This window comes from Lithobates pipiens, unplaced genomic scaffold (assembly GCF_037356315.1).
Source record: "Lithobates pipiens isolate NorthernLeopardFrog02 unplaced genomic scaffold, aLitPip1_a1.2 Scaffold_19, whole genome shotgun sequence".
Lineage (NCBI taxonomy): Eukaryota > Metazoa > Chordata > Amphibia > Anura > Ranidae > Lithobates > Lithobates pipiens.
The window spans coordinates 276,404,081-276,417,482 of record NW_027507764.1 but is presented as its reverse complement, the minus strand read 5'-3'; the positions used below and the strand labels follow the sequence as shown (position 1 = coordinate 276,417,482).

Sequence of the window (13,402 nt, the reverse complement as noted above, 5' to 3'; positions counted from 1 at the left end):
GGTATAGGATCAGAAGAACAACAGCAATTGGGGTAGCTTTAGGTGTACACTGTACAGGTGGCACAATACACCGACTGTAATTGCAACAGCTTCAAAGGAAATTCAGACACTGTCTCTCCGTCTATCTCTCTCTCTCTTAGCCGATGCAACACACTACACTAGGCCACCGCACAGGCGGCCTTATATATTGTGGGGTGTGTACTAAACCCCCTGAGCCATAATTGGCCACAGGTATCCTGCCTGTGGCCAATTATGGCTCTCTTCGCTGACGGCGCTGTGATTGGCCAAGCATGCAGTTCATAGTGCATGCTTGGCCAATCATCAGTCAGCAATGCACTGCGATGCCGCAGTGAATTATGGGCCGTGAGCGCCACTTAAATTTGGCGCGAGCGGCCCATAATGTTTGGATTTCGCATAGCATAGAGAAAATGTTCAACTGCACTCAGCACAACCCCAAATGGCACTTGTGACATGCGAACATATGGTTGCCTATGTGAACCACACCCACAAAATCACAGGTTCCGGCATGACTCTTACCACAGCTCCATAGCCAGAACCACTGGAAAATTCCAATAGCCCCAGTTTACGAGTGAACACCCCACTTCCACCCAACAAAACTTGGGGCCAAGGTTCCACACCCTTTGCCCCTAAAATAAAAAAAAACAAACCCGTTGACCCCACCGTGTTCGTGACCCCTTCCCTATCAAACTGGCATCCTGTCAGAAACCATGAACCAGACTGAGACAGAAGTACAATTAAATCACACTTGTTTATTAATAAAAATAAAGGTAAATAGAGTAAGCGTAGTCAAAGCATAGCCAGAGCCCAGTAACCGGATTGAGTAGTCAGCCAGTCTAGAGTTCAATAACCAGATCTGGTAATCAGCCAAGCCAGAAGTCAGGGATCCAAGTGGAGCAACAGCAAGCAGGGTAAGGAGCCAGAAGGGATGTCAGCAACTCAGTCTTTAAACAGAACCGCACGAGATGGTTTCTTGTGATGTGACCAAGGCAAAGGCAGAGATGAAGTGAGCTGGACAGCTTTAAGTAGGCAGGTCAGACGAGTAGGACCAGGAATGACTGGGGGACTGTGGAGAGAGATTAGAGCTGGCAATTAGCCGACAGCTGAGCAGGCAGCCCAAAGAAGGAAGGACTAAGCCAGCCCTGACACATCCAAACCGATCGTCCATTATATACGGCTAAAAACTTGTATCAAACCTTCTAACCCTTCCTATGTTCACCATTCAACCGTTTAAATGGGTAAGGGCCTGAAACTCCCACTGTAGCAGATGGCAGCCATCAGCCAAAAAACCCACTCATCAAATAAAAACGAGCAGGCGAAATTGAACTTACCCAGCAATGAAAGTCCTCAACTAGACCTAGCGCTGTCCCTGGGTCCCTGGGTCTCCCGAATCCCCTTCTATGGTACCTCCAACCTGGTCGCCGGCAGATGACACTCCATATCCCCTGAAACACTCACAGTGCCCCAAAAACCAAATAATATAATATCCCTCATCGGACCCCTATTTTTTGTCTGTTAATGGCACTACAAACCTACCTGGAATGTGCTGCAACGTAAAAAATATAATCACACACACAGGAGAAAGACGCCCTACACACAAAATGTCCCATTCATGTATGATTGAATCAGTGACCGATATGTCTCTAACCCCCCATTCCAGCAAAGAACTAAACATCTAACCATGGCCCACTAAATTGAGCAACCCATGGGCCGGCACCGATCCAAATAAAAACTCTTCTTGCCAGCATCTATCCAGCAGCCAAAGCTCTCCGAATGACTGTAAGCAACAGGACACGGATTCTATGTTTGATTACGCCATTGGCGCTCCCTTATCCACCACGCCTAACCCACCACAAAGCTGTATATCTGAGGTATAGGACACAGTACACCGCATCGGAGTTATGACAGAACCCCCTTTTTGGAAAGATAAGTGGTGAATGAGGCAAAACTTGTTTGGTTCCTTCTCAGACACCACCCCCACTGGATACACCATTAAACCCAGAGGCAAGCAGTCCGCTGTTTCCCTATCCTAGTATCTCAATAGAAAAAAGGCTGCAACCTCTTTCCACCCCCCCCCCTAACAAAGTTATCCCTTTTGTGACTAGGCTCGCCCATTCATTGTCCTTCCTTGAAGCCACCCCCTAAATACTTGTACTTAAAAAAAACATCAAGACCCCTTTAACTTACGGGAGCTCTCGTACTGCCAACACATCCCCTTTTTTTTCCGGCCATCAATCCTGAGGATCGTGTACCCCCCCAAAAGAAACAGATTCGGGGGCCGCCACCTACTACATAACCGCATCCATAGGCCGATATCTTTTTGATCCCAGTGAAGAGATGGTCCTACCACCCTGCGCTATACAACTGCTTGTCACACCATAGCCAAGCAGATCCCCCTTTATAACCTGTGCGCCTCACCCACGGCCTCCATATAACTGAACAACGCCAAACAATGGTTGGTGTTCTTCACGCCAATGAAACTCGCCGTAATGGCGAATGCTTGCAGCCCGCTTAACAAATTCCCGCAAAATCAATCTGTACCTCCTCTTCTAAGTCCTTTCTTGGAATCTTCCCGCTTGACTATTCCCTTTAAATTTAATTTTTTTTTTTTTTTTTAGGGAATACCTAGAAGATCTCCACCTACTCACCCTTGCCACTCATATTCCGGACCCCCTGTGTCCAATGTGCTCCCCAGCGGACCTTCAAAGCACCCGTATGTCTCACATTTCTTTTGCGTCCGCAATCCTTACCATGAATGAATGAATGAAATACTTACATAGCGCACAATGCGAACTGAATCACCTCTATCCGACTAGTACTTCTTCTCCCGCCTTATCGCTGCTTGACCACCCCACCGCTGTGCCCATGACCCTGAACTGGCAGGCACACTGCCCACCACTTGTGGGCCAGCATCCCCCAGCAATGTTCCTGGTGGAGCAACCATTACCGTCCTTGCACCCCCTTTTCAACCCCCCAATAAATCCCACCATAGAGCTTACAATAAAACATTGGTGGACTTACTGGGCTGACAGGCAGCATCCCCAACAGCCGCCACGTGTGCTTCTCTCACTGGCTCGCCTCCCTGCGGCGCCTCTTCTTCCGACACTAACCCTTTTTTGCGGAGTCCCGTATCGCAGGTGTCGCTGCTCTACAGCCCGGCTCGCCTCTGCAGCTCCGCCCACTGCCGCGGTTCCACGCAGGCCAGTCTGTTTTGTGTCTCCTGGCCACACTGTTAACAGCTCACCGCCGCCATGTTTTTTTTTGCTTGCTACCTGCTGCCTGTATAGGCCCCGCCCACTCGCAGAACTGACGGCCTAGTCCATTACCGGCCCAACAGCCATGCATGCGGTGGCTTCTTTGTCCCCACTGCGCCTCTCCCCTAGTAGCAACTGAGGCGGGGGGCTGAGTGTCCCTCAGTCCTGCGATGTATGGACGGGGAAGCGGCGCCTTGACGGCCCGTGGCCCCACCCACCTAGCTTGGCCGGCGGCAGTGTGTCTGCCTGGACCTCCGCTGTGGTGGTCAGATGAATCTGTTTTTTGCTGGGGGAGCAGATTGTTCCACCAGAGGGCTCCTATGATGACACAATCCCGGGGGGAAGGCCCCAGCGAATATACGTACTGACAGCATAGGCCACAGCCTGCATGTGGGCACCCCACCTCCATTCCGCGGTCCGCTCGCCTGATCATCCATCCCTGCTGTCACCCCTGCTCGCCGCCGCCATTCCACAGTGTAAAATAAGCTGAGACAGCCATAATGGAGGAGCAGTGAGGGAAAAACTGCCTCCTCCTTTCTTTCTCCACAACTTTCTGTTCCCCAGCCCAGTCCCGCCTCCTTCTTATATAGTACCACTCCCCCCTGGACTTTACTCACTGTCCCCTCCCCTCTTAGCTCTTCATATTAACCCATGCATTGTCTCCCCTAAACACTCTGTCATGCCTGACCCTGCTCTACTTTTTCTTTCTGCCTTTACCTTTCCGGGCCTCACTTTTACCTCTTAACAGTCTCCAGCAATACCAAAGTCTACCTTTAACAGAGAAGATGGTCTGTATGGGGCCATGCAGAGTAGGATCAAGCTTAGGTTGTAACCTTGGTCTGAATCTGCCAACCTTAGCCAGCTATAGCATTTTAAAGAAATGTTGGTTCCCCCAGCTGCTAGAGCAAAAAACAAACAAACCTAGCCAAACCCATTCCTAGCACCTAAAGAATCACACCCATTTAAAATAATCACATTTTGTTGTTGCAGCCTGAAATGAAGACAAACACCATTTTTATCCGGCTGTATATACTAGTACAACCTATAACATCCAAGTGAAAGATATAACAAAAAAGAAGGAAGAGTCCCCTGGGGGTGGATTTTTAAGGCACGTACAAACTATAATGATATACAAGTTATTTTATTACATAAAACAGACAAAAAGCAATTTAGTATACAGTATACATTAAAAAATACACCAACAGGTATATATACAACCAGTATTGATGCTATATTTGATTACGTCGTATCATTCATTTGAAAAGAATCACCCTACGTGTTTCGGAGCTTGAAAAAGCATGTCCTTCTTCAGGGGTGTAAATACAAAGTTTTTGTAGAATCTGATAAATAGCAAGGAACAAGGTGTCACAGTTAAATAATATCTAGGCAGGGAGTGGCACACAGATGCAACGAATAGTTAACAGGCAAGGTTTAGAAATACTTACAATACTGCTAACAGGTATGGCAATAGCCGCTAGACACCATTTGATAAAAACAAGTAGTTATACAGGATCATATAGGTATGTTTGACTCCGCCAGTGTTCGAGGTACATCCCCCAGTCTGTCTATACTCCAGTAGGGATTGTAGATATCATGCAGAAGTAATATGAAGAGAATTCTGCAGTCTCCTCTTGGGGAAGAAGTTCATGTGAACTGGAACTTTAATAGTTTTTTTACCCAGAACTACTCCTGAATAGAAAAGAAAAGACAGAGCGAGAAAAGAAAAGAAAAATCAAATAGTAAATTTCTTTTTTATAAAAATAAAGAAATAAAAAAGTAATAAAAATAATGATAACTAGGGTGGGGTAAAAATAAAAATAAATATAAAAATAAAAAATGAATATTGGGAAATAATGAAAAAATTGATAAAATAAAATAAAATTGAAATTAAATAAATTGAAAATAAAGAATGATGAATGAATGAATACAAAAACTGAATAAAAAAAAAATTAAAAAAAATTAAACCCCAGAAGGTGAGCGGCACCAGTGGGGAAACACTGGGGCTGACAATTAAAGTGCAGGGCAGAAAACGGTGCAGCGGTTAAGAAGTGCAGTTGAAGAGATAGAAGTATGAACTGAATTAGTGTATATCCTTTTATCTACATTAATGATACTTGATATCTGAATACCCCCTATTCTACTGCATAACAAGCAGGTTTGTTTAATATATATAATACATAGCTATGTCCTTTTGGTGCACTTTCAGTGTCGGACTTTTTGCTACTACTTTGCTGGCTGCTACCTCATTTTATGAATTATCCAGATTCAGTTCATACTTCTATCTCTTCAACTGCACTTTTTAACCGCTGCACCGTTTTCTGCCCTGCACTTTAATTGTCAGCCCCAGTGTTTTCCCACTGGCGCCGCTCACCTTCTGGGGTTTAATTTTTTATTTTTTTTATTCAGTTTTTGTATTCATTCATTCATCATTCTTTATTTTCAATTTATTTTATTTTATTTTATTTTATCTATTTTTTCATTATTTCCCAATGTTCATTTTTTATTTTTATTTTTATATTTATTTTTATTTTTACCCCACCCTAGTTATTACTGTATTTGCTGGCGTATAAGACTACCTTTTACACTTAAAAAAAATGCCCAAAAATCAGGGGTCGTCTTATACGCCGGGTATACAGGTATACAATGCTGCCCGATGGATGTCAGCCCCCAAATGTCTGCTAATACTGTATGTGGCTTCAGCTACAAACAGTATACGCCATTGAGCCAATCCCGGCGAGCGATGTATTCTATTAATAAATACAGAGCCTGCTTGGATTGGAGTAACAACCTCTGCCAATCCGAGCAGTCTACATAGAGTAGCCTGCTCGGATTGGCTTCGAGAGAGAGAGAGAGAGAGAGAGGCAAGGGCTGATGATGCTACAGCCTCTGCCAATCCAAGCAGGTGTTGTATTCATTAAATTAATACACCGCTCACCATACTTCCCTGGGTAAATCCATTCACTGATCTCCTACTACTATACATCCTGCTATTTGCCTTTTGAGGTCCCAGGCACCCAAGAGGGACAGGTAAATCTGGGACATATGACAGGGGGTTTATTAAATGCATTTTGGTGGACAATTCCCATAGAATGTAACCCAAAAGTGGTATAGGTTTGGTTAGTGAAAAATTCTACTTTCCAGAGTTGTGGCATTCAATAGATCTCTGTTTGTGTTATTATTGTTTGATTTACTTTATGACATAACACAGCATGGCAGATGAGTAGTTGGCATTCTTGCTTTGTATTTTTTAATCGTTCTAATGTTTTTTTTAAATGGTGTTGCCTCAGAAGGGGGGTAGTCTTATATCGCGAGTATTGCCCAAAACTTTTCACTTGAAAAATAGGGGGTCGTCTTATACGCCCAGTCATCTTATACGCCGGCAAATACGGTATTTTTAATACTTTTTTATTTCTTTATTTTTATAAAAAATAAATTTACTATTTGATTTTTCTTTTCTTTTCTCGCTCTGTCTTTTCTTTTCTATTCAGGAGCAGTTTTGGGTAAAAAACTATTAAAGTTCCAGTTCACATGAACTTCTTCCCCAAGAGGGGACTGCAGAATTCTCTTCATATTACTTCTGCATGATATCTACAATCCCTACTGGAGTATAGACAGACTGGGGGATGTACCTCGAACACTGGCGGAGTCAAACATACCTATATGGTCCTGTATAACTACTTGTTTTTATCAAATGGTGTCTAGCGGCTATTGCCATACCTGTTAACAGTATTGTAAGTATTTCTAAACCTTGCCTGTTAACTATTCGTTGCATCTGTGTGCCACTCCCTGCCTAGATATTGTTTAACTGTGACACCTTGTTCCTTGCTATTTATCAGATTCTACAAAAACGTTGTATTTACACCCCTGAAGAAGGACATGCTTTTTCAAGCTCCGAAACGCGTAGGGTGATTCTTTTCAAATGATTGATACAATGTAATCAAATATAGCATCAATACTGGTTGTATATATACCTGTTGGTGTATTTTTTAATGTATACTGTATACTAAATAGCTTTTTGTCTGTTTTATGTAATAAAATAACTTGTATATCATTATAGTTTGTACGTGCCTTAAAAATCCACCCCCAGGGGACTCTTCCTTCTTTTTTGTTATGTTTTAGGATGTGGCACAACAAATTCACGTGGCTCTGTCATACCCTCCCTTTAGTGAAAGATATAACACAAACATGTCAGAATTTTTTTTTTAATTCAAAAACAGAATCACTAAGTGGGAAAAAGGATCACCCTCCTTATGTCAGTATTTTGTTGGACCTCATTTTGCTTTAATTACAGCCTTTAGTCTGTTGTAATATGTCTTTACTAACTTTGCACATCCAGATTTTGCAATATTTCCCACTTTGCAGAACTGCTCAAGTTCAGTTAGATTTGTTGGTGACCGTTTGTGGACTGCAGTCTTCAAGTCATTCCACAGAATTTAAATGGGGTTTAAGTCTAGGCTCTGACTAGGCCATGCAAGGAAAATCACCTTTTTCTCCTTCAACCATTGTGTGGTAATTTTTGCTGTGTGCTTTGGGTCTGTCAGGGTTGGCTTCTGCAACTTACAGGCAGCTTTTTTCAGTGCTCAGAGCTGCTCAGCTGATGGTTAATTACCAGCTACTCGCTTCTACAGTCACTATAACCAATACCCTTAACCTGCCTCATTAGTCCAGCATACAACCAGCCCCTTTTGGCTATTTAAGCAGCTTATTTCACTCTGTCCTCACCAGTGATGCGAGTAACTCAGTTAAAATAAACAGAGTTACTTAATGCAGTTACTTTAGAGAGTAACGAGTAAGCTAACTGATTACTCTTCCCCTCATGGTAACGCCGTTCCTATTACTTGGGCGGCGTTACCACAATTACATCTACCGCCCAGGACCAGGAAGAAAGGACTAGTGAAGGAAGTGAATGTCGCCGCCTCCATTGGCAAGATTGACACCTCGCGAGCCCCGTCGCCTGGTATGAATTTAAAGGGGAACCCCTACGCCGTTTTTTCGGCGTAGGAGTTCCCCTTTAAATCCAAACCAGGCAACGGGCTCGCGAGGTGTCAATCTTGTCGATGGAGGCGGCAACATTCACTTCCTTCGTTAGTCCCGTCTATAGAATATTTAAAAAAATTTCACAGTTACTTTGCTGAGTAACTAATTACTTTTCCAATGTAGTAACCGAGTTACTAACGCAATTACTTTTTGGGAGAAGTAATTTGTAACTTAACTAATTACTTTTTTAGAGTAAGATGACCAGCACTGGCCCTTACCCTTACGTATCAATGATATCCAGTGAGTTCCTGTCTGTGTTCTTGTGTATGACCTGGCCTGGCTGACTTCTCTTCCGATACCTGTTTGGTATCTATGTACTTGGTATAAGATCATCTTTTTTGTTTAATCAAACATTTGGACAATATAGTGTGTTTTAGTGCATTAAAATAAAAAAGTTTTTTTTTTTCAAAAAAAATTGCGTTTGAAAAATCACTGCGCAAATACTGTGTGGAAAAAAACACCCACCATTTTAATCTGTAGGGCCTTTGCTTTAAAAAAATATATATAATGTTTGGGGTTCAATGGAATTTTCTTGCAAAAAACGTTTTCATGTAAACAAAAAGTATCAGAAAGGGCTTTGTGTTCAAGTGGTTAGAAGAATGGGTGATGTGTGACATAAGCTTTTAAATGTTGTGCATAAAATGCCAGGACAAATCAAACCCCCCCACAAATGACCCCTTTTTGGAAAGTAGACACCCCAAGCTATTTGCGGATAGGCATGTTGAGTCCATGGAATAATGTGTGAGACTTTTTGGGAGCCTAGTCGCATACGGGTATAAATTTTTGATTTCACTTCTCACTACCTATCACAGTTTTGAAGGTCATAAAATGCCAAGATAGCACAACCTACCCCCCCCCCCCCCAAATGACCCCATTTTGGAAAGTAGGCACCCCAAGCTATTTGATGAGATGCATGTTTAGTCCATGAAATATTTTATATTTTGCCACAAGTTGCGGGAATATAAATTTTCTCTTTCGTTCATTGACGGACACAGCTCCATTAAATCTTAACCGTAGGGTTATTACGCCACCTTCAGGAAAGGACTAGGTAGAACATGTAATACATGTGAAATACAACAGAGCTGTACAGTTCTGGCCAGGGGGAGGTCCCTCTGGCTATAACCCCTCAGCCTGCTTCCTGCAGCTCAGTTTCTTCTGCCTAGTGAAGGAGAAGGACCTAGGCTCCCTGCCGGGACCATCGGTCCTGGGGATTTTTTTTTCTGGATTTTTCCTTTTGCGCAAGATATTGATCCTGTGATCTTCCATCAACAGCCAGCTGGGTGACAAGTTGGATAATATAGATCCGTGTAGTCTCCTCAGCCTGGCCATCGAGCGTGTGCAGGCCCGAGCTACGTGCTGGGTTGGCCACGACATGCCCCTCAGGCTCCAGGGACGACTGGTGAGCTATATGTTCCGGGGCACACAAATGACCGGACTACGGATGTCTTTGTCACAGTGTGCCTTGGCCCACAGCCACCCTACTGCTTGGGTGTGGGTCTGTGATGGGATGCCTCCAGATCATCCGGATGGTAAGTACAGCTCTCCCTGCCTAGGCAGGACAGAGCAGCTGGGCATTCCCTGGGAGGTCGATTAGGGGGTCCCTCTTCTCTCTTTCCTTTCTCCCTATCCCTGTATTCCCACCCCCTCATGGGGGATGCTGCATGACTGGGCTGTGGTGTGGTGTATGTACCTGGAAAAAAAAAGAAAAGGAGGATGCACCGACCTAGTGCATTACCACTGATAGAGCTTTATTCAAATAGAACACATAGCAAAATGAATACTCACAAAGGAATATTGATAAAAAGCATAATATAGCAGGGTCCACTTCTTCGAACATCAACAAGCCTGGAGCTGATGTCAAGTAGATAGAGTGATACCCCAACAAAATTTCTGACGCGTTTCAGAGGAGAACCCCTTTCCTTAGAGCCTAGACCGGCTTTCTCACAAAAGGATAGCGCTATATATGTGTGTGCGTGTCTCTGTGTGTGTGTGGCCGCACAACCCCAAGCTCCACCCAAACCACCCATACAGACCGCACCCAAAAAAAAAAAAAAAAGGGGAAGGGAGGAAGAGGTAGTTTATATATAAATAAATAAATACAATTGATTCTGTGCACATACATTAAAATAAAATATAAGTTCCCTGAATTAAATCGCTACACAATCATTATATATTATAGCAATAGGTCCATTTTATGTATACACACTATTATGGTAAATAGAGCATGAATGAATCAGAGAAACAACAAAATTTGCAATGCTCGCAAGGGCAGATTTCTATAGTGATATGCTTGGGAGTATTGATGTCTCACATAAGCCCATAATGGTAATAATAATAATAATTGTAATAGGGACTTGCAGTGGTGGTGGTAGTAACAGTAGTACCCAGTGGCGTAACTAGAACCTTCAGGGCCCCGGGACTCTGGCTGGGACTCTGGCGGGACTCTGGCTGGGGAGAACAGACATCGGACTGAGCGGCAATGCATAGAGCAGGAGAGGGGTGCTCTGAGGAGCCAGCCGAGGACACAGGTCATGCGGGGAATGCACAACTAAAGAGCAGCCAGTGCGAGCATGGAGCTCTGCTAGTCACCCTCCACCTTCAGCCCCCCGTGTGCATGGTGCACTGGTACCCCTAGCTGCCTATGCTGCTGCCGGCCATATGTAGAGGGGGCTGCATGGGCCCCCTGCAGCACAGGGCCCAGTTGCGGTCGCGACTGCTGCACCCCCTATAGTTACGCCTCTGGTAGTACCTATGGTTCTTTGGTCCACTCTCCATACAATCTGCTAGGGTCACTGTGGGATAGGTCACTGGAACGCACGCATAACCATATGCAGGAAGTGCAGGTGGAAATGCGTTCCACCCGCAATTTCCGGCCGCCCCACATATCGCTTCCGCTCCTGTGCACGCTAGGGTCACTGGAGTGCAAGCTGTAGCTCAATGCAGGAAGCTCAGGTGGAAATGCGTTCCACCCGCAACTTCCGGCTGACCTACATGTCACTTCCGCTCATGCGAACACAAGCAAGATGCCTGTGTGCGTAAGTGGCTATCCCAGTATGTCGGTGCCCGAAAATGCGGACAGTGTCAGCTCATAAATGATCTCTAACATTTGGGTCAAAATGTCTGCTGTGGACTTTCTAAAATAAAAAATATTAAATATATAAAAAAAATAAAAAATATAAATAAATAAAAAAAATTATATATATATTTTATTATATATGTTGAGAAAAAAAAAAAAACTACAATGCCCCCTGCCCTGTAGTTGTAGCGGCCCAGCCCCACACACACACACACACGCTATTTTCATATATAAAAAAACCCGTATAAAAATGTATAAAGTATATAAAAAATAGTATTTAAAATCATTCAAATAAAAACTCAATAAATGCCTTCTAAAATTAGGAATAGAATGACTAGTTAATTAGTCAGTCCCCCAATCACCTCCAGTCAACCAGTCAGTCAACTCATCGTTCATTAGACAGAAGGTGAATATATACCTAGCTCACGTACAACAAAGTGTACAAATGAATAAATAGCAGGCCAAACATTAACACGTTACTGATATTATCAAACAAATATATACCGACTCAGTGGGACCTATTCAAATGACTCCCTACTGAGAAACCATATGTCATTACCAATGGCATAGACCAATGAGCATAGTGTTACAAAAATACAGAAAGGATTTGTACAAATATACAAAAGAAAAAGAAATAAGACAAGACAGAAAAAAACAAAAAACAAAATTGGTATATCTCCCTAACCTATCTACACCCAAAACTAAACCTAACACCTGTCTAGTTCTACACCACACTATCAGAAAACATGGCTGTATAGTAAGATAATGTGAGTGCTGAACCTCATCAAGAAGATTGGGCCCTCGTAAGGCAGGTGAATCACGTGAGCCAGCCCAGTGAGCATCGCCAAACCCTAACCTATCCCAGGACTAGCAGAGACAAAAGATCTCATATGAGATTGTGTAAATAAATGTATTTGTTTAAGCCCTTAGGGGCCATAGTCCCTAAGGAAAAAATCCAGTAGGCCTCTCTACTACACAGTAGTTGGTGTTTTTTGCCATTATCCAAATCATTTGGCATGGCTTCAATACCAAAAACTCTAAGGCCAACGTAAAATAGTTGTGAGTCAAGGTAAACTCGGCACTGTCATATATAAATTTAGCCTGCGCAGGGTTAAACAGATGTGCTTCTACCAGATAATATTCAATTGCTCTCAGGCCAAATTCATGCTGGATGGAGGTGTACAATGACGCTACATCCAAGGACAACCACCTATAGCCTTTTTTCCCAAGTGTATGCACTAAGGATGTCCAAGGCATGGCCAGAATCCTTTATAAATGATGGCAAATTGATTACCAGCCTTTGAAGGAAGTGATCAATATACCTGCCAAGATTGCTGGTCAAACTATCCATCCCAGCAATAATTGGTCTGCCTGGGGGTGTGTCCAGATCCTTATGTACTTTTGGAATATGATAGAAGTAGGGGACTACTGGGTGCTTAGAATACAGGAACTGATACTCACTCTTAGTAATGACCTGATTGGATAGTGCTTTGTCTAAGAGCTTTTTAAGTTCAGTGCTATAGTTTGCCGTAGGGTCCCAGATAAGCTTCTCATACGTATTCTTATCTCCAATTAATCTTAGCGCTTCCGCCACATACTGTTCCCTATCTTGTATCACCAAGCCTTCCCCCTTGTCTGCCTTCCTTATTACGATGTCAGAGTTTTTTCTCAGGATATTTAGAGGGCCATCCAAAAATGCTTCATGGCCCTTGTTGTATTTACGAGTGCAGCTTCCACAGAGCCTTCTGAATTCTTCCATCACCACCTCATAGAAAGTAGGTTTAAAATTACCCTTATTCCAATGGGGTTAAAAACTCGATCTTGGTCTAAACCTGGTGTCAATTGTCTTGTCTTCATAGATCAGGAGGAGATCTCATCCATAGACATTTAACCACCTTCCACATATAGATCTTCAAGAGTCTCCAATATTCTTTCGTCACAGGACTCACTGGGAGAATTAGGAGTAGTCATTACAGTACTCGTATCAGCCACTTGTGGTGGAGATTTTGAAATATAA

The 13,402-nt window shown here is 43.3% G+C and overlaps 1 protein-coding gene and 1 pseudogene across 2 annotated transcripts in view; one reads left to right on the top strand and one right to left on the bottom strand.

Moving 5' to 3' along the window:
* LOC143996716 (C-C chemokine receptor type 5-like) overlaps window positions 1–13,402 on the bottom strand; it is a 375,898-nt gene that overhangs the window by 38,708 nt on the left and 323,788 nt on the right. The gene's annotated exons all lie outside the window — the stretch shown is intronic.
* Window positions 13,088–13,402, top strand: part of LOC143998056 (inhibitor of growth protein 2 pseudogene) — a 37,278-nt pseudogene continuing 36,963 nt past the window's right edge.